The sequence below is a fragment of the Ovis canadensis genome, chromosome 6 (genome assembly GCF_042477335.2).
Source record: "Ovis canadensis isolate MfBH-ARS-UI-01 breed Bighorn chromosome 6, ARS-UI_OviCan_v2, whole genome shotgun sequence".
Lineage (NCBI taxonomy): Eukaryota > Metazoa > Chordata > Mammalia > Artiodactyla > Bovidae > Ovis > Ovis canadensis.
Window position 1 is genome coordinate 27978479 of NC_091250.1, and position 22108 is coordinate 28000586.

The window sequence follows — 22108 nt, forward strand, 5'->3', positions numbered from 1 at the left end:
TTTAAAAGCCTTTCTGTTTAGGAGAATTGTAACTTCTCAAAAATGACACTGAGATAACATTTTATTTTCTAAGATTTCATTGCCCTTAAAAAAGGAAAAAAATGAAAATAATAAAGAAGGCAATTCACCTTTACCAGAATTACCTCCTTTTTAAAAAAATTATATAATATACCTTTCTTTTCTACTCTCTTTATTCATATGCATCCTCTTTAGAGAGTTGTTTTTGCCAGGCAGCCCCAAATATGTCATGAAATGATGAATAATTTTAAAGCTCAAAGGCTTTGTAGCAAGAAAGATAAGTCCTTTGAGAGGGATCAGAGAAGGTGATGGATATCAAGCTCTCTTCAGATGGCACTGTTCCACGGCAGGAATCCAGGAGAAAGGTCACCTAGACTTCTGATTTTACTGCTCTTTTTTAAGTGTAATTTTCACACTTTAGTGTTATTCATAGATCATATTAATCTTAAAGATGGCTTTTTAAAATTAACCAGGCTGTGTATCTTACCCCTGTTTCCTGAATGGAAGCCAATCTTTTAGTAGTTTATAAACTGCAGTGTAAGTTGCTAATGTGGCGTCTAACAAGCGTCATTATACATAGCCAGTCTTTTGATAGTGTTTATGATTATACATAAAAAATGAAGTATTTAGGAAGGTTCTTTCTGGAAAATGTAAGCTTATAAAGTAGATTGATCTGATGTTAATTGATGTCTAAAAAAGTTTTAATTTATAAATGGTTAACTACGTAGGTTTAGTGTACTCATAAATAATTGTATTTATTAATAACACTCAATTATAGTGCTAAAGAGCAGATAAATATAATAAAAGAGCTGAGATCCATGATCAATTAAAGTTGCATAAAGAAATAAACTTCCATGGCAACTTAGTCAGTGAAGAGTCCATCAGCAATGCAGGAGATGTGGGTTCAATCCCTGGGTTGGGAAGATCCCCTGGAGGAGGAAATGGCAACCCATTCCAGTATTCTTCCCAGTGAAATCCCATGGACAGAGGAGCCTGGCAGGCTACAGTCGATGGGGTCGCAAGAGTCGGACACTACTTAGCAACTACACCACCAAGGAAATAAACAAATTGGTTATTTTTGCAGGTTCCATATCTGTGAATTCACCTCCTTGGTAAAATTTATTTGTAATTTTATCAATACTTAGGGTGGTTTCATGTTCGTTCTCAGACCTTCGCAGATAACCTGAGCAGCAAAGAGTTGGAGCCGCCCAGTGTGCCTGGCAGTCCCAACTGAGGACTGACAGGGGACACTCTGCCTTCTTGTGTTAGTTCTCGGACTGAAGCCAGAAGTCCTTGTCGCCACCTCTGTAGTGCCTGGTTTTGCTGTTTAAAGTGGCCCGAAAGGATAGGGCTGAAGGGCTGTCTAGTGTTCCTGAGCTCGGAAAGGCTGTGATGTGCCTTATGGAGAAGAGTTGAGGGAATGTCTTAGACAAGCTTTATACAGCAGCTGCTTTAAGGCATGAGTTATAGTGCTGTTGGCCATGAGTTCAATGTTAATAAATCAGAAATATGTACTCAGTAAGATGTCTTTCAATAGAAACATCCATAAAGCAAGGTCCTGTATTAGCTGTCCAAAATGTTGTGACTGGAAGCTTACAGGAAGCTAAGCCTATTATTTCACCTAGAAGCAGTGATTCAGTATTTGCTAACTCAATGTTCACGACAACTTTGTAGAACACACCTGCCTCAAACGATGAAAACTGACTGTACTAAGCAATCTCAAATTGTTGTAGTGAAAATTTGTGGAAAACTGATTTGAAATGAAAGAATCACTTTTAAGGGAGTGCATTTCTACATAGAACAAACAACATAGTTATTTGAAAAGTATTCTTTTCTACTTCCTTGAGTTTCAAAGAGAGCATCTTTTGGCAATTAATAATTTAAGGAAAATAAGGGAAAGTTTCCAGGTGATAATCTGCTGCCTTATTCATGGGTAGAAATAAGCCTATTATTTTAAAACGTTTAAAAAATAAATTTCCATAGAAAAGCTTAAATCTCCCTTTCTATAATCAGTGTTATGGGAAGTATTTCTTAAAGTTAGATGCTGGTAGATTGTTCTAGCTGAAGGAAACAGCTCCCCATTGATCCACATATCTGAGGTTGTTGATATTTCTCCCGGCAATCTTGATTCCAGCTTGTAACTCATCCAGCCCAGGATTTCACGTGACATGCTCTGAGTATAAGTTAAATAAACATGGTGACAATTAACAGCCTTGTCATACTCCTTTCTCAATCCTGAACCAGTCGGTTGTTCCATACAGGGTTCTAACTGTTGCTTCTTGACCCGCATACATGTTTCTCAGAAGATAGGTAAGATGGTCTGGTTTTCCCATCTCTTTAAGAGCTTTCCACATTTTGTTGTGATCCACACAGTCAGAGGCTTTAGTATAGTCAGTGAAACAGAGGTAGATGTTTTTCTGGAGTTCCTTGCTTTCTCTTTCATCTAGTGAATGTTGGCAACTTCATACTATACACCAATTAAAGCATTGCATGTCTATCTGTAATATCAAAGATTCACTTAACTAATCAGTAAAGGAACTAGCAGGATGCCAAAGATAGTTCAAAAACATGTAGAAATAACACAAAATATTTATAGTCATGGAAAGAAAGAATTCTGGAATGAGACCGCTACAGTAGTAAAATGATTATTGCTCTTCAGGCAATAATACTATAACCTTTGTGAATCGCTTTACATTAATATATCACAACACTCATTTGCATGGCCATCAGATAAGGGTCATTCTCACTGACATCCATTTTGACACGTGAAATACCCTAGCCCACAGAATGTCAAATTTTCAGCACAATAGTAAAGAGTTTAGGCTTTGTTGGCCACATAAGTTCTCCCATATCATCTGGGTTTTGTTTTGTTCTGACAGTCACTTAAAAATGTAGAAACTCTTTTTATCTCGTGGACTGTACAAAAACAAGCTGCTGTCCTGTCATTTGCCCCATGTGCTAGAGTTTACAGACTCTTGATTAAGGCCTTACAAATACTAAATAATAAAACAGAACAAAGATATCGGTACTATCTTAGAGAATTAGATAATCCTTGGGTGAGCCAGTTAGACAATGTCCTGTTATATTCAAGGGGCATGGATTTGTCCTTTTGTCTGTTTGGAGTATATATATTTTCGTGACAGATGTATGATGCTATGAAAGTATTTCTTAGAGCACATGAATCAAGTCATCTGAGGGGATCACTTTAGTGGAAAAGACAGTGTTAGTCAAGGGACCATGTGATCAAAGATATCATTGCAAGTGTGACCAGTCCCATGAAGGAGAGATGGGCAGTGCTCTGAGGGCTTCTTTGGGAGCCAGAGGGGACTTTCCTGATAAAGTAATGCTTAAAATACATTGTGAAGTATAGATAAGGATTGATAACCTGGAGAGGAGGAAAGAGAATGCCAAGCTTCCGAGTTCCCAGTGAAGATGTGAGTTATCACAGGAGGAAACTGAGACGAGTCTGAGCTGAAAGATGACCTCTGTCCCTGGAGGGAAAGAATGAGAGAAGTTGAAGAGGGAGAGGCTTCTGGGTGGGTGACCGGGCTAACCTCTTTTCCAGGGGCGTCCTGGTTTACTGATGTGACAATTAATCACCCTCTTTCATTCTCAAAGTGTCCCAGTTTGGATGATAAATTATATGATAAATGGGTCATGTCAAGGAGTTTGCTCCTTAACGTCAAATCAAATGGCTGTGTAGCCATTGAGGAATTTTAAGTTGGGCAAAGATGATATAATCAGATTTGCATTTTGAAATGATGGCTGCCTTGTGGATATGGATTTGGTAAGTCACAGGGGATGTTAAGTTGATGTTTACTAGGAAATGTGTCTTTCAGGTTAAATAACTTGTTTTCTCAATAGCAAGGCAATTCAGGGAGAAAGAAAAATCAGGGAGATATGTTTGATGAAATCAATTGGTCACTGGATAAAAAATTGTTGTTCTAGTAGCCTGGTATAAATGGAGACATTCTGTAGTGCACTTAGTTAGAGCCCTTGGCCTGTTTAGATGTGTTTGCCATGTAGTAACATGTTGATATGCTGCCATAGGTGTGGGCAATGAGGTGACCATAAAATGAAACTATTGAGATATGCTTTAGTTGTGACTCTGATCATCTAGAATTTGAGTCACAAAATTAGCAACACAATTTTGTCCCAAAAACTGAAAATTGTATGAGGGTCAGGCCACCACTGACTTGCTGCCAGTTACATCCCCAGCTTGCAGTTTCAGGAGTCGGCTGAACAGCCGAAGGAATGAGCTCCTCCCCTCTACAAAGAACATTGTTTCCTAAAAATCTTAGCTACAACCTTCATAAAACTCCTTAAACATTTATCCCATTGGCTTAGAGCTTCTGAATAAAGACTATGGTCAAGATTATAGAGGTAAAAATATTTATCAATAAATCTGGAAATGTATTGATGTTTCAAATATATATATCTATTTTTTTTTCCCTCAGGATTAAAGGTCAGTGTGACACAACATTTTGCTTAGGAGAATAGATGACAGAACCAGTTTCTGTTAAAAAGTAAAAAATAATGCCATGCAGTTTTCATTGAGAACAAATTTAAAGCTGTATCTTCAAATTGCCAGCTTTAACACCTTTTGTTGGCTTTCCTATTCCCCTTATTGATAAAATAACAAATCTATGTTGTAATCTTTGCCAGGTGGCCTCTGGATGCTCATTTCTTCTTGTGCTCCCTGCAGTCTGGCTTTCTCCTGAGTGTCTTGTGCGCTGGAAAGTGTCAGTTGTTTTCTGTGTCCACCACGTACCTGTGAACCTGGGGGTTCATAGGTGTTTTCTTGCTCTTCACTGCTTTTGCAAAACCACTGTTAATGCCTCCTCCGCTCCAGCACCCCATCATTGAACATGTTTTCACAGATTACAACATTTTATACTTCTCAATGCCATGGTTTCCTGCCCTTGTCTGTTCCCCTCCCATCCCCATTATTGCATCGTATGTGTGTGTGTGTGCTCAGTCGTGTATGACTCTTTGCAGCCTCATGGGCTATAGCTCACCAGGCTCCTCTGTCCATGGGATTTTCCAAGCAAGAGTACTGGAGTGGGTTGCCTTTTCCTTCTCCAGGGAATTGTATCATATAGAAGCTATCTTACTATGCTCTCTCCTTCCCCACTGCTAACCATCGTTGTTGGTGGCTTTAATTAGTCATGGAGATTGTACTACACCCTGGCTTCTCACAAGCTATCTTCTCCTTTTCAACATTTCTTTTCCTTCCATTCAGGAATCAGCAGACTGTTTCCTCTAAGGGGCCAAATAGACATATTTTCATTTTCATCGCTATAGGGTCTTTGTTGCAACTACTAAACATCACGGTCCTAGCTTGAAAACACCATCGATAATATATAAACAAATATGTTCCAATGAACTTTATTTGCAAAAACAGGTGAAAAGCTGAGTAGGGACTTGAAAGAAATGGGATAGTGAGCCACAGCTGGGAAGAAAGAGTTCCAGGCCAAGGAAACGGCAACTGTGAAGACTAAGACAGGACGCTGCCCTGAATTCTTTCTGCAAAAGCGGCAAAGAGGCCACTGTGGAGGGAGTGCAGTGAGCTGCAGGAGGGGGGGCGTGGTGGGGGTGCAGATGCCAGACAAATCAGTGTGGGGATGGAGCTGGACTTTGGGGGACCTTATAGGCTGTAAGTAAGGAGCAGCTGCTACGCTTCACTGGAGCAGCCATGAAGAGATACCCCACGCCCAAGGTAAGAGAAACCCAAGTAAGATGGTAGGTGTTGCAAGAGGGCATCAGAGGGCAGACACACTGAAACCACACTCACAGAAAACTAGTCAATCTAATCACACTAGGACCTCAGCCTTGTCTAACTCAATGAAACCAAGCCATGCCCGCGGGGTAACCCAAAACAGGCGGGTCATGGTGGAGAGATCTGAAAGAATGTGGTCCACTGGAAAAGGGAATGGCAAACCACTTCAGTATTCTTGCCTTGAGAACCCCATGAATAGTATGAAAAGGCAAAATAGTAGGATACTAAACGAGGAACTCCCAAGGTCAGTAGGTGTCCAATATGCTACTGGAGATCAGTGGAGAAATAACTCCAGAAAGAATGAAGGGATGGAGCCAAAGCAAAAACAATACCTAGCTGTGGACATGACTGGTGATAGAAACAAAGTCCGATGCTGTAAAGAGCAATATTGCATAGGAACCTGGAATGTCAGGTCCATGAATCAAGGCAAATTGGAAGTGGTCAAACAGGAGATGGCAAGAGTGAACGTTGACATTCTAAGAATCAGCGAACTAAAATGGACTGGAATGGGTGAATTTAACTCAGATGACCATTATATCTACTACTGTGGGCAGCAATCCCTCAGAAGAAATGGAGAAGCCATCATGGTCAACAAAAGAGTCTGAAATGCAGTACTTGGATGCAATCTCAAAAACAACAGAATGATCTCTGTTCGTTTCCAAGGCAAACCATTCAATATCACTGTAATCCAAGTCTATGCCCCAACCAGTAATGCTGAAGAAGCTGAAGTTGAACGGTTCTATGAAGACCTACAAGACCTTGTAGAACTAATACCCAAAAAAGATGTCCTTTTCATTCTAGGGGACTGGAATGCAAAAGTAGGAAGTCAAGAAACACCTGGAGTAACAGGCAAATTTGGCCTTGGAATGTGGAATGAAGCAGGGCAAAGACTAATAGAGTTTTGCCAAGAAAATGCACTGGTCATAGCAAACACCCTCTTCCAACAACACAAGAGAAGACTCTACACATGGACATCACCAGATGGTCAACACCGAAATCAGATTGATTCTATTCTTTGCAGCCAAAGATGGAGAAGCTCTATAAAGTCAGCAAAAACAAGACCAGGAGCTGACTGTGGTTCAGATCATGAACTCCTTATTACCAAATTCAGACTTAAATTGAAGAAAGTAGGGAAAACTGCTAGACCATTTAGTTATGACCTAAATCAAATCCCTATGATTATACAGTGGAAGTGAGAAATAGATTTAAGGGACTAGATCTGATAGATAGAGTGCCTGATGAACTATGGAATGAGGTTCGTTTCATTGTACAGGAGACAGGGATCAAGACCATCCCCATGGAAAAGAAATGTAAAGAAGCAAGATGGCTGTCTGGGGAGGCCTTACAAATAGCTATGAAAAGAAGAGAAGCAAAAAGCCAAGGAAAAAAGGAAAGATATAAGCATCTGAATGCAGAGTTCCAAAGAATAGCAAGAAGAGATAAGAAAGCCTTCTTCAGCGATCAATGCAAAGAAATAGAGGAAAACAACAGAATGGGAAAGACTAGAGATCTCTTCAAGAAAACTAGAAATACCAAGGGAACATTTCATGCAAAGATGGGCTCAATAAAGGACAGAAATGGTATGGACCTAACAGAAGCAGACGTTATTAAGAAGAGGTGGCAAGAATACACAGAAGAACTGTACGAAAAAGATCTTCATGACCCGGATAATCACAATGGTGTGATCACTCATCTAGAGCAGACATCCTGGAATGTGAAGTCAAGTGGGCCTTAGAAAGCATCACTATGAACAAAGCTAGTGGAGGTGATGGAATTCCAGTGGAGCTATTTCTAATCTTGAAAGATGATGCTGTGAAAGTGCTGCACTCAATATGCCAGCAAATTTGGAAAACTCAGTAGTGGCCCCAGGACTGGAAAAGGTCAGTTTTCATTCCAATCCCAAAGAAAGGCAACACCAAAGAATGCTCAAACTACCACACAATTGCACTCATCTCACATGCTAGTAAAGTAATGCTCAAAATTCTCCAAGCCAGGCTTTAACAATATGTGAACTGTGAACTTCCTGATGTTCAAGCTGGTTTCAGAAAAGGCAGAGGAACCAGAGATCAAATTGCCAACATCCGCTGGATCATGGAAAAAGCAAGAGAGTTCCAGAAAAACATCTATTTCTGCTTTATTGACTACACCAAAGCCCTTGACTGTGTGGATCACAATCAACTGTGGAAAATTCTGAAAGAGATGGGAATACCAGACCACCTGACCTGCCTCTTGAGAAATCTGTATGCAGTCCAGGAAGCAACAGTTAGAACTGGACATGGAACAACAGACTGGTTTCAAATAGGAAAAGGTGTACATCAAGGCTGTATATTGTCACCCTGCTTATTTAACTTATATGCAGAGTACATCTTGAGAAAGGCTGGACTGGAAGAAACACAAGCTGGAATCCAGATTGCCAGGAGAAATATCAATAACCTCAGATATGCAGATGACACCACCCTTAGGGCAGAAAGTGAAGAGGAACTAAAAAGCCTCCTGATGCAAGTGAAAGAGAAGAGTAAAAAAGTTGGCTTAAAGCTCAACATTCAGAAAACGAAGATCATGGCATCTGGTCCCATCACTTCATGGGAAATAGATGGGGAAACAGTGTCAGACTTTATTTTTTTGGGCTCCAAAATCACTGCAGATGGTGACTGCAGCCATGAAATTAAAAGACGCTTACTCCTTGGAAGAAAAGTTATGACCAACCTAGATAGCATATTCAAAAGCAGAGACATTACTTTGCCGACTAAGGTCCCTCTAGTCAAGGCTATGGTTTTTCCTGTGGTCATGTATGGATGTGAGAGTTGGACTGTGAAGAAGGCTGAGTACCGAAGAATTGACACTTTTGAACTGTGGTGTTGGAGAAGACTTTTGAGAGTCCCTTGGACTGCAAGGAGATCCAACCAGTCCATTCTGAAGGAGATCAGCCCCGTATTTCTTTGGAAGGAATGATGCTGAAGCTGAAACTCCAGTACTTTGGCCACCTCATGCGAAGAGTTGACTCATTGGAAAAGACTCTGATGCTGGGAGGGATTGGGGGCAGGAGGAGAAGGGGATGACCGAGGATGAGATGGCTGGATGGCATCACTGACTCGATGGACGTGAGTCTGAGTGAACCCCGGGAGTTGGTGATGGACAGGGAGGCCTGGCATGCTGCAATTCATGGGGTCTCAAAGAGTTGGACACGACTGAGCGACTGAACTGAACTGAAATATAGGCTGTAGGATTTTGACTTTTATTCAGAGGCAGTTGGAGAGCCATTGGAAGATTCTGAGCAGTGGGCTGTTAATCAGGTTTAAGTCTTAATAAGTTTATTCTGTGCACACCAGGACCCAGAGATCCCACAGAGACTGAGGCAGGACTGTATTTGAGTGTCTCCTGTGGAGGTACGGGTCAGCAGTAGACTGCCGCAGGGGCTCTGGGTGCAGCAGACCTGGGTATGGCATAAGCCCTCTTGGAGGAGGTCACCATTAACCCCACCATAGAAGCATCAGAACTTACACAGGACTGGGGAAACAGACTCTTGGAGGGCACAAACAGAACCTTGTGTGCACCAGGACCCAGGAGAAAGGAGCAGTAACCCCACAGGACACTGACCCAGACTTTCCCATGAGTGGCCAGGAGTCTCTGGCAGAGGTGTGGGTTGGTGGTGGCCTGCTGCATTGTTGGGGACAGTGAGTATAGCAGTGCATGCATGGGACCTTTTGAAAGAGATTGCCATTATCTTCATTACCTCCACCATAGTTTGGCCCCGGGTAAATAACAGGGGAGGAACACAGCCCCGCCCATCAGCAGAAAATTAGATTAAAGATTTACTGAGCATGGCCCCGCCCATCAGAACAAGACCCAGGTTCCCCCAAGTCAGTCTCTCCCATCAGGAAGCTTCCATAAGCTCTTATCCTTCTCCATCAGAGGACAGACAGACTGAAAAACACAGTCACAGAAAACTAACTAATCTGATCAAATGGACCACAGCCTCATCTAACTCATTGAAATTATGAGCCATGCAGTGTAGGGCCACCCAAGATAGACGGGTCATGGTGGAGAGGTCTCACAAAATGTGGTCCACTGGAGAAGGGAATGGCAAACCACTTTAGTATTCTTGCCTTGAGAATCCCATTAACAGTTTGAAAAGGCAAAAAGATAGTATACTGAAAGATAAACACCCCCAGTTGGTGGGTGCCCAATATGCTACTGGAAATCAGTGGAGAAATAACTCCAGAAAGAATGAAGAGACAGAGTCAAAGCAAAAGCAATACCCAGTTCTGGATGTGATTGGTGATGGAAGTAAAGTCTGATGCTGTAAAGAGCAGTATTGAGTGAATATTAGATCTATGAATCAAGGCAAATTGGAAGTGGTCAAACAGAAGATGGCAAGAGTGAACATCTACATTTTAGGAATCAGCAAACTAAAATGGACTGGAATGGGTGAATTTAACTCAGATGACCATTATATCTACTGCTGTGGGCAAGAATCCCTTAGAAGAAATAGAGTAGCCATCACAGTCAACAAAAGAGTCCAAACTGCAGTACTTGGATGCAATCTCAAAAACAACAGAATGATCTCTGTTCATTTCCAAGGCAAATCATTCAGTATCACAATAATCCAAGTCTGTGCCCCAACCAGTAATGCTGAACAAGCTTAAGTTGAATGGTTCAATGAAGACCTACAAGATCTTTTAGAACTAACACCCAAAAAAAGATGTCCTTTGCATTATAAGGGACTGGATGCAAAAGTAGGAAGTCAGGAAACACCTGGAGTAACAGGCAAATTCGGCCTTGGAGTACAGAATGAAGCAGGGCAAAGGCTAATAGAGTTTTGCCAAGAGAACACACTGGTCATAGCAAACACCCTCTTCCAACAACACAAGAGAAGACTCTGCATATGGACATCACCAGATGGTCAATACTGAAATCAGATTAATTATATTCTTTGCAGCCAAAGATGTAGAAGCTCTATATAGTCAACAAAAACAAGACAAGGAGCTGACTGTGGCTCAGATCATGAACTCCGACTCTTTGCGACCCCGTGGACTGTAGCCAACCAGGCTCCTCTGTCCATAGGATTCTCCAGGCAAGAATGCTGGAGTGGGTTGCCATTTCCTTCTCCAGGGAAATCGGACTTAAATTGAAGAAAGTAGGGAAAACCACTAGATCATTCAGGTATGACCTAAATCAAATCCCTTACGATTATACAGTGAAAGTGACAAATAGATTTAAGGAATTAGATCTAATAACCTCTGTGCCTGAAAAACTATGCACAGAGGTTTGTGACATTGTACAGAAGTCAGGGATGAAGATCATCCCCAAGAAAATGAAATGCAAAAAGGCAAAATGGTTGCCTGAGGAGGCCTTACAAATAGCTGTGAGAAGAAGAGAAGTGAAAAGCAAAGGAGAAAAGGAAAGATACAAGCATCTGAATGCAGAGTTCCAAAGAATAGCAAGGAGAGATAAGAAAGCCTTCCTCAGCAATCAGTGCAAAGAAATAGGAAAACAATAGAATGGGAAAGACTAGAGATCTCTTCAAGAAAATTAGAGATACCAAGGGAACATTTCATGCAAAGATGGGCACAATAAAGGTCAGAAATGGTATGGATCTAGCAGAAGCAGAAGATATTAAGAAGAGGTGACAAGAATACACAGAACTATACAAAAACGATTTTCACAACCCAGATAATCACGATGGTGTTATCACTCACCTAGAGCCAGACATCCTGGAATGTGAAGTCATGTGGGCCTTCTGAAGCATCACTACGAACAAAGCTAGTGGAGGTGATGGAATTCCAGTTGAGCTATTTCAAATCCTGAAAGATGATGCTGAGAAAGTGCTGCACTCAAAGTGCCAACAAATCTGGAAAACAACAGTGTCCACAGGACTGGAAAAGGTCAGTTTTCATTCTAATCCCAAAGAAAGGCAATGCCAAAGAATGCTCAAACTACCTCACAATTGTACTCATCTCACATGTTAGCAAAGTAATGCTCAAAATTCTCCAAGCCAGACTTCAACAGTCCATGAACTGTGAAATTCCAGATGTTCAAGCTGGATTTTGAAAAGGCAGAGGAACCAGAAATCAAATTGCCAGCATCTGTTGGATCATCGAAAAAGCAAGAACGTTCCAGAAAAACATCTACTCCTGCTTTATTGACTATGCCAAAGTCTTTAACTGTGTAAATCACAATAAACTGTGGGAAATTCTTAAAGAGATAGGACTACCAGACCACCTGACCTGCCTCCTGAAAAATCTGTATGCAGATCAAGAAACAGCAGTTAGAACTGAAACACTGAACAACAGACTGGTTCCAAATCAGGAAAGGAGTACATCAAGGCTGTATATTGTCACCCTGCTTATTTAACTTATACACAGAGTACATCATGCAAAATGCTGGCTGGATGAAGCACAAGCTGGAATCAAGGTTGGCTGGAGAAATAGCAGTAACCTCAGATATGCAGAGGACACCACTCTTATGACAGAAAGCAAAGAAGAACTACAGAGCCTCTTGATGAAAGTGAAAGAGGAGAGTGAAAAAACTGGCTTAAAACTTAACATTCAGAAAACTAAGATCATGGCATCTGGTCCTGTCAATTCACAGCAAATAGATGGGGAAACAATGGAAACAGTGACAGACTTTATTTTGGGGGGGCTCCAAAATCACTGCAGATGGTGACTGCAGCCATGAAGTTAAAAGGCACTTGCTGCTTGGAAAAAGTTATGACCAACCTGGACAGCATATTGAAAAGCAGAGGCATTACTTTGCTAACGAAGGTCTGTCTAATGAAAGCTGTGGTTTTTCCAGTAGTCATGTATGGATGTGAGAGTTGGACTATACAGAAAGCTAAGTGCCGAAGAATGGATGCTTTTGAACTGTGGTGTTGAAGAAGACTCTTGAAAGTCCTTGGACAGGAAGGAGATCGAACCAGTCATCCTAAAGGAAATCAGTCCTGAATTTTCATTGGAACCCACTCCAGTACTCTTGCCTGGAAAATCCCATGGACAGAGGAGCCTGGTAGGCTGCGGTCCATGGGGTCGCGAAGAGTCGGACACGACTAAGCAACTTCCCTTTCACTTTTCACTTTCATGCATTGGAGAAGGGCATGGCAACCCACTCCAGTATTCTTGCCTGGAGAATTCCACAGACAGAAGGAGGAGTCTGGCGGGCTACATTCCATGGGGTTGCAAAGAGGCGGACACGACTGAGCAACTAAACAGTTTCACGCTTTCACCAGGTGCTTACTGGCACTGATTAGCATACTAGTGCCTGTGGCTATATATATGAATATCCCTTATTACTACTATGATATCTAACTCTTGAGTAAATTCATAAATAATTTTCATGTTTGAACCTAAAATTAGAGAATGTTCTTTTTCATGTGCTTTGTCTTTTGTGTATATTATCCATAGGAGATAGACTGATATCTTTAAGTACTTTCAGCATGAAAGTAGTTCTAGAAAAATATTGAAATAACATACTATGGATACAGTTTTACATTGCACTTTTTTATAATTTTAGTAGAATTTTAAACTCATGTATTTCCTGCTTCAGTTCAGTTCAGTCGCTTAGTCACGTCTGACTCTTTGAGACCCCATGGACTGTAGCACACCAGGCCTCCCTGTTCATTACCAACTCCCGGAGTTTACTCAGACTCATGTCCATTGAGTCGGTGATGCCATCCAAGTATCTCATCCTCTGTCGTCCCCTTCTCTTCCCATCTTCAATGTCTCCCAGCATCAGGGTCTTTTCAAATAAGTCAGTTCTTCTCATCAGGTAGCCAAAGTATTGGAGCTTCAGCTTCAGCATCAGTCCTTCCAATGATCATTAGGACTGATTTCCTTTAGGATGGACTGGTTGGACCTCCTTGCAGTCCACGGGACTCTCAAGGACTCTCTCCAACACTGCCGTTTCAAAGCATCATTTCTTCGGCACTCAGCTTTCTTTATAATCCAACTCTCATCCATACATGACTACTAGAAAAACCATAGTCTTGACTAGACAGACCGTTTCCTGCTTATGGAGTGACTAAAATTTGGAAAAATACTTTATTCAAGAAATGAATTTCAGAAAGGGGTTTGAAAGATGAGAGCATTTGGGCTGGTGAATCTCTAGGGAAAAGTCGGTTGTAAGTATTAAGATAATATGGCATTAAGTTGCAAAGAGAGGATGACTTATAATAGTAAGTTTTCCATTTATTCTGTTCTCCAAGGGATATTATCAGAAAAGCAATGCATCTGCTCAGTACATTTTTGAAAAGGACTTAATTTTAATTGGTTGCAATAAATGTTTTAAGTTTTTCTCTCTGGTTATTTATTAAAACAGATCCAAAATAAAATGTAGTATTTTTAATTTTTTTAAAGTTTTTAATTGGAGGATAATTGCTTTACACGGTTGCCTTGGTTTCTGCTGTGCCACAAGTGTGCGTATATACGTGTGTGTGTGTATACTCTGCCTCTTGATCCTTTTTCCCACGGCACCCCTGTCCCACTCCTCCAGGTGGTCACAGAGCGCTGAGCTGAGCCCCCTGCGCTCTATAGCTGCTTCCCGCTAGCCATCTGTTTCCGGCATGGTAGTGTGTATATGTCAGTGCTACTCGCAATTTCTTCAAATTGGAATATGTTTTGAATTTAAATGTGTTGAATGTTGGAGAAGGAAAAGCCTTAAATGTCGGTGATTGTATTCAACCTTGTATTGGTAATAAATGTATTGCTTCTTTCCCATATTGTTTATTCGCTATAATCATGTTGAGGTGGAGACACTTAGGGCTGGAAAGAACCTTATGGGATCCTCTTACAGGCTCAGGTGTGTGTGTGTGTGCTCAGTCGCTGTCACATCTGACTCTTTGTGACTCCAAGGACTGTCGCCCACCAGGCTCCTCTGTCCATGGGGTTTTCCAGGCAAGAATGCTGGAGTGGGTTGCCATTTCCTCCTCCAGAGGACCTTCCTGACCCAGGGATCAAACCCATGCCTCCTTTATTTCCTGCATTGGCCGGCGGAAGCCCAATAGGTTCATGTAACCCAGTACTAATCAAGCATTTTTCTGTGATCTATGGTTATTTTTTAAGTATATAAAAATATATATATAACTCAAGCACAAGTTTCCCAAAGCTTAAGTGGTTACCTTTAAATGTGAAGCACACTTCAGTATATTTTATTCTTATTTTAAATACTGCCTTGATCTGAACTTTTGAAAAAAAAGAGGGGGTGGGTCTTTATCTGGTCTATTCCTTGGCATGATGCAGAATCCTTCGAGTGTAATATCCCTAGTTTATCATAAATAGCATAGCTCTTGTTTAATCTTAAATGTAGCTTAGTACTGTAATACTTTAAGAGATTTAATGTGTTGGTGTCTTGCTGATTAAATATGGAGCCCCCTGAGCAGCCTGGTGGGCAGTTACCAGCAATAGGGCTCCTCTTTTTGACCCAGATGATAGCAGGCTGAGAGGTGGATCAGTACTGGGCTCTGCAATGGGGATTATAGTGATGCTCTTCAGGTACTTAGAACAGAGGAATTGCACATGGCCAATTTTTGCCTTCTTCACCAGACATTCTTACCCATTTAATACATAGTAGATAGGCGTGTACATTTTGTACAAATCCATCAGAAATACAGCATTAACTCAAGCCTCTGTTAACACCTTATAATTGAAGTGCAATATGAAAGTGCACTATCTTGAGATTTCTTTAATAAGCAAGTCATCTGATGACAATAACTTCTTTTCTTTTTAATATTCCTATTATTTGAAGAGATACATGAATGATCTCATTAGCTTTGCATAAGTATTAGAAGGTGGAATAGCAGAAAAATAAGGCAAGAAGAAAGTGAAGAAAATTGGAATCACTTATTTAGATACATAAACCAATAATATTGATGCAGAATTGAAAGAGGGAAGATTTTTTAAATACAAGAAACATGAATTGATGATTGACTATTCCAAGAAGTGACTATGTACAACCAATAATCTCAAGTTATTCTGCAAAGAAAACAAAGAATATTTCCAGATATTACTCAGTGTCTGTAACTTCTTCTCACATACATAATTTATTTTAAAAATGAGCATGAACCGATATTAAAAGAACTACCCATTTGTCTATTTCATTAAACATCTCTGAAATTCTGTTCTTTCATGCAAAAGAATTGTTCTCTCTGGTCTTTTGATGTCATGTGATCAGTGTAGCTGGTGACCATACAGTTTATAGTTATTGGTCATTCCTCCTCACTTTTACCATCTTCCCAGTCTGTAATTCTTTGACCAGCCAGAAGCTCCTTTGCATAATGTGAACTTGTAACTTGATCTGAACTCTTAGAAGACACTGTGATTTCCTCTAGTCAGCCCTGAATATTACTAACCTGATCCTATAGATACTGAAGCTAATCTAAACTTGACTTTAGATTAGCTTCGAGAAATCCGAAGGGAATTTGAGAATAAGGATGCAGATCGTGGACAGCAGAGTTGATATGCTCTGACTCTCAAGGATGGATCTTGTGTTCCAATGGGTTTTTGTGTGTACAAATAGAATAGTTTTAAAATTAACACGGATGGCATTCCCCATTGAATTTTCATGTAATAATTATATCTACTTTTCTCAATAAGTCCTTAATTGTATTTCCTTTGTCTTAAGTACTAGTGATGAATTGCTTTTAAATACAATATAATGTTAATTGTTGCTGTTTAGTCCCTACGACATGTCTGACTCTTTTGCAACCCTGTAGACTATAGCCTGCAAGGCTCCTCTGTCCATGGGATTTCCCAGGCAAGAATACTGGGGTGGGTTGCCATTTCCTTCTCCAGGGGATCTTCCTGACCAAGGGATCAAACCCACATCTTCTGCATTGACAGGCAGATTCTTTACCACTGAACCACCAACGAATCCCTAAATGTTAATTAATGCTAAGTTTACAAAGATTTTCTTGTCACTTCAGAAAAAAATTTGAGATTTTATTAAAATAAATTTTGCGAGACTTCCCCTGGCAGTCCAGTGGTTAAGACTCTGTGCTGCTAATGTAGCAGGTACTAATTTGATCCCTAAGATCCTGCATGTTATTATACAGTAGGCAGCCAAAAAAAAATTTTTTTTTAATTTCTGGTTTTAAAGTTATTTTACTTTTGAATACTGAATAGTGGCTTATTTTGCTTTTATTAATGAGGCATATTGCTCAGAATATTGTCTAAATACATAACTCAAGCAACCTTAGAAATTTATGTGTCTAGTATCTAAAATTCGAATAAACTGTAGTTTGCATCTGATCAGTATGTTTGCCTTTGACAGCTAAATCAAATCTCCAAATGTTTTATGCCCAAACTTTTAAAGTTTCTTGTTAAGACAAGTGGAAAAAAATCAGTTTATGAATGGTATATGACTATTGACTTTGACAATAATAACAAAAGAAATATCTGTATATCTTTATCTGCTTTTCTTTTTTACTTTAAAATAAAATAAACTATATATACAAGGATTCATATTTCAAAGAAATAGAGTGTGTATTTTTCAAATCCATACAACCTAAATTAATATTTTTATCCTGGGGCGATTTTTAAAATTATGCTGTTTTCACACGTGCTGGGGAAGATGCAGAGTAACTGGATCACTCATACATTGTTGGTGGGAATGTAAAGGGGTCCAGCAACTCTGGGAAACGGTTTGGTAGTTTCTTCAGAAATCAAATATGCAACTGTCATATAAGCCAACAATTAAAATTATAATCCTGGGCATTTATCCTATAGAACTGAAGACTTAGGGTCACACAAAACATACACACAAATTTTCACAACAGTAATTTACAAAAAAACAAAAACTTAAGAGGAAAAAAAAAAAAGCCCAGATGTCCTTCTATGGTTGACTAACCATGGCACAGCCATATAATGAGCAGTAAAAAGGGATGAGCTGTGGATGGACAGAGCAACCAGAAAGTCAAAGTGAAAGTGGCTCAGTCGTGCCCGACCCTTCCTGACCCCATGGAAAGTCCATGGAGTTCTCCAGGCCAGAATACTGGAGTGGGTAGCCTTTCCCTTCTCCAGGGGATCTTCGCAACCCAGGGATCGAACCCAGGTCTCCCACATTGCGGGTGCATTCTTTACCAGCTGAGCCACAAGGGAGGCCCAAGAATACTGGAGTGGGTAGCCTATCCCTTCTCCAGTGGATCTTCCAGAAACAGGAATCGAACCAGCAGGGGACAACCACCAGAGAATTAGGCTAAATGAAAATGACAGTCCCAGCAAGTTACATACATTATTTCACTTTGTTTCATTCCTGAAATGATTAAACAGTACAAATGGGAAAGAGATTAGTGATTGGCTGGGCTTAGGAGGGCCTGAAGAGAGCAACAGGAATGATCCTTAAAGAAGTTGTTTCTGTATCCTGACTGGATCCATGTCAACATCCTGGGTATGATATTGTGCTATAGCTTTGCAAAACGTTACCTTTGGTACATAGGCACGAAAGCTAACATAATTTACATAGCAAATTGTCTAAAAGTAAAATTTAATTATAAAATTTAAAAATGGTGTTTTATTAAATGTATTACTCGTGTTATAAGAAAGACTAAGAAAAACAAAGCATTTATGCAGATGTGCCTTCAGTGTTCTAGAAATGTTGCTTTTATTTTGCGTTTGGTTTTCGGTGCTTCTTTGTTTTGTATTTGTGAAGTTGGCTGTCTAGAAATGACAAGCTTTGCCACAAGAGCCAAGAGTAATGGTTGAGCCAAAATTTCCTTCTGGAGTAGTGCCGTTTGACTGTTATAATGTCTGAGACTAATAAATATGTTTTAGAATTAACAAATGAGCTACATAGTGGCATCCCTGTTTTTGATAGGGGCTTCCCTGACAGTTCAGTTGATTAAGAATCCTCCTGCAATCCAGGAGACCTGGGTTTGATCCCTGGGTTGGGAAGATCCCCTGGAGAATGGAAAGGCTACTCACTCCAGTATTCTGGCCTGGAGAATTCCATGGACTATACAGTCGCACAGAGTCGCAGAGTCGGACATGACTGAGCTACTTTAACTTCAAACTTTCACTTTTTTGAGAAGGCTTGGTGCCTTGCATGGCCGAACTTAGCTAATGCTTGCTCTAGTCATGAAATAGATGTAATTAACTGCCAGTGAGGCTATGAAAAGTATCTGACTAACAAGCTGTCATTTTTGCACCCCAGTATGTGAGACAAATCTACACCCTCAATCCTCGCAACAGAGAAAACTAAAAATGCAGAACTCCCCTCGTTTATAACCAGGACTGTTGCGCAGAACTGATAGTGACTATGAGGGTGCAATGCAGTCTATTCGGTATGAATGACTCTTTTAGTATTATGATAACATTGGCAGTACTGCCCTACTATGTTTAGTTTTAATTTAATCTTGAATGATTTATAATGTCATTCAGGAGAGAGAGGAAAAGTAATAGGCTTTGGGTCAGCTAAATTTGGAAACATTTTAGCCTCAGAAGCACCTTTTCCACCTTTATAGATCTCCTACTTAATGCCTTAGAATTTTAATGTTTATCCTGGATAACTATTACACTTGTTTTTAACCTCTGAGCAAACTTCACAAAGGGTTCCCCAGGTGGCTCAGTGGTAAAGAATCCACCTGCCAGTGCAGGAGATGCAGGTTCAATCCCTGGGTCAGGAGGATGCCCTGGAGAAGGGAATGGCAACCCACTCCAGTGTTCTTGCCGGGACTAAATGCACACACACGCTCTCTCTGTCAAGGAAAGAAAGACTGCTGAAAGAATGAGTATAACCTTTTCTCTCAAATGCTTTTCTCACTAACTTCTTTAAAGTGTCTTTCTAAAGGCATCTTAGGGCTGAGTGTAATTAGGTTAGCTGTGTGCACCCGTCCGTGCCGCCTGTGGCGATAGCATAGCGCGGTCATAGCAAGAGCCTGGGGCAGCCTGCCTCCTCGTGCGGCAGCTGCGGTGCTCTCAGGGCTGGCTCTGCAGTCAGTCTGGGTTGCCAGCTGTGGTGAACAGAACATCCCATAATTCCTCCGGTGTGAAAAGGAATTGGGTTATTTATGTAAGCTTTTATAAAAGTAAATACGGTTTTCAACCCGTGAGAAACTATTAAAGAGGAAAAAAGGATAAAAGAATGGATACTTTCGACCGACAGAGAAGGCTGGAGAGAAAGAGAAATGTCCGACTGTGCAAAACACCATCTCCAGGCTCTCAAACATATCGCCAATAACAAGAGACTAGTAGTTGAAGAGCTAGAAGTTTTAAAAGGAACAAAGCCTTCCTCCAAGCAGTTGTACACATATGGCACATCCATGTGAAGACTGTATGACATAGTTTGGTTAATAAATGAAAATTATAATTTCATTTAGTTATGTGTTTTTAATTCTTTTTTTTTAAAGGCAGTAGAAGGGAGGAAAATCATAAGGAAGAAATGAAGGAAGGAATAAAGAAAATGTGTATTTATCCCATGTAAAGATAATGCTAGTTTTTTTTTTTCTGCTGTATCAATAGCAGAAATCATTCACAATTAATCTCACCTGGTCAAATGGCTGGTTAGAAATAATAGAGATTATTTTAGAGTTGTGTGATGCAAAACGATTGAACTTCATCACATGGTTTACTTTTAACCATTATCATGTGCTTCCTGACAAAATGCTTTGGTGAAACTGGTTTTGACCCCATATAATGTAAGTTTGATGATCAGGCTTGAGCAACTCTTGACTTGTTCAAAAAGTTATTCACTTCCAAATGATAATTATATCCAGGTATTAATAAGGTAGTGGTAATCTGAAATTTTATTCCAGATATAACCAGAAATTAGTATTGCTTCTCCACTTGTACCTGAAATTTCTACCTCTGTAGCCATACCGTTATTTGAATGTACACGTGGAACTCTGTTCAGTGTTATATGACCGCCTGAATGGGGGGGAATTGGGGGCGAATGGATACATGTATGTGTATGGCTGACTCCCTCTGCTGTTTACTTGAAACTCTCACAACATTGTTAACTGGGCATACCCAAATAAAAAATTTTGAAAGTTTTTTAAAATTAAATATAAAAAGCCCCACATATTGTGTTATAGCTGCTCAGTGAGGTATCTATGCAACTATGTCAAATAAGAAACTCAGTGAGTTATCACCCATGGTGTGGCTTTCCTCACTGTGCTGAATGACTGTGAGTGGAAGACTCATCATTGAGCCAAACCTTTGATTTTCTTTGGCAGAATAAATTTAAGCAAAGGTAGCAGGCATATTAAAAACAGATGACTGAGACGTAAGCACTCAGCAGTCTTCATCTCCTTGTCTTTGTCACTCCGAATTTATGGATGAAGCTTGTGATCTCTGATATTGCCAGTTAAAGTTACAAGAAAATTGCACATTAGTCGTTTTGTTTCAGACATATGTAGCTATACTGAGCTTTGATGATTTTGTTTTAGATACTTATAGGTATACTGAGCTTTGATGAAAATGTTTATCCAAAAAGAGGGAAGAATGCCTAGCATGTGGCATAGTAAATACTCAAAACTGAGTTTAAGAAAGACCATCTACTATTTGCCAAGTCTGTGCGGGATGCAACGACTTTTTAAAATATGGTTCCTGTTTGGTAGTGTTGATGAGAAAGAAATTCTATGTACTAAAGAAAGGACAGATATTCGAGTTTGTTAATAAAAATAAAATAGGCTGCATCCTTAAATTCAAAGGTGACACTATGAGAAACCAGGTAAGAGGGGCGCTCCAGCGTGTTTACATTCCATGTGCTCGAGAGACAAACAGAGGAGCTGAGCTGAGCTGAAGTGGCCACACTCCCAGGTGCCTGTCGTGTGGGCCCCCTTCTCATGTTCGTGATAATAGAAAAATCCACGTTTTACAAATGATAACCCACAATTATGGGGGAATAAATGCCTCTCTTTCTCTACTTTGGAGAAATTTCTGGAGAGGGATTCAGAATAGACTAACAGTGGGCCAAGGATGATATCTTCAGGGGATGGAATTGGATTGTAAAGAATGGCTTGGGAGTTTCATGAGTACTACAAACTCCCTTTGTGGCTTACTGTAGCTTGTGTGACAATGTGTGTCCTACTGAAACCACATTTTCCATATGGCGGTCATCACTGCACCAGGATCGTACTCAGGACAAGTCACAATATTAATAGATGTCCTGATCCTTTTGTGGTGACTTTTGAAAAGCACTGTGTCCTGAGTTGGTTGCTTTTCCTGGCCTCTGTGCTTTTCCTCTGCTCTCAGTGAAAGCCAAGCTACCCTAAGTGATTGTATAAATAGGAAGAATTTACCATCTATGGGGGTGAGTTGGGGGAGTCAGGGGGCTTATTTGAAATAAACAGAAGGAAGAACAGTGCGGGAGTTTTACATGTGT

General features: G+C 40.3%; 1 protein-coding gene across 25 annotated transcripts in view; it reads left to right on the plus strand.

The window, feature by feature from the left end:
* The window catches only part of CAMK2D (calcium/calmodulin dependent protein kinase II delta), a 320633-nt gene that overhangs the window by 139024 nt on the left and 159501 nt on the right, over positions 1-22108 (plus strand). The window lies entirely within an intron of this gene.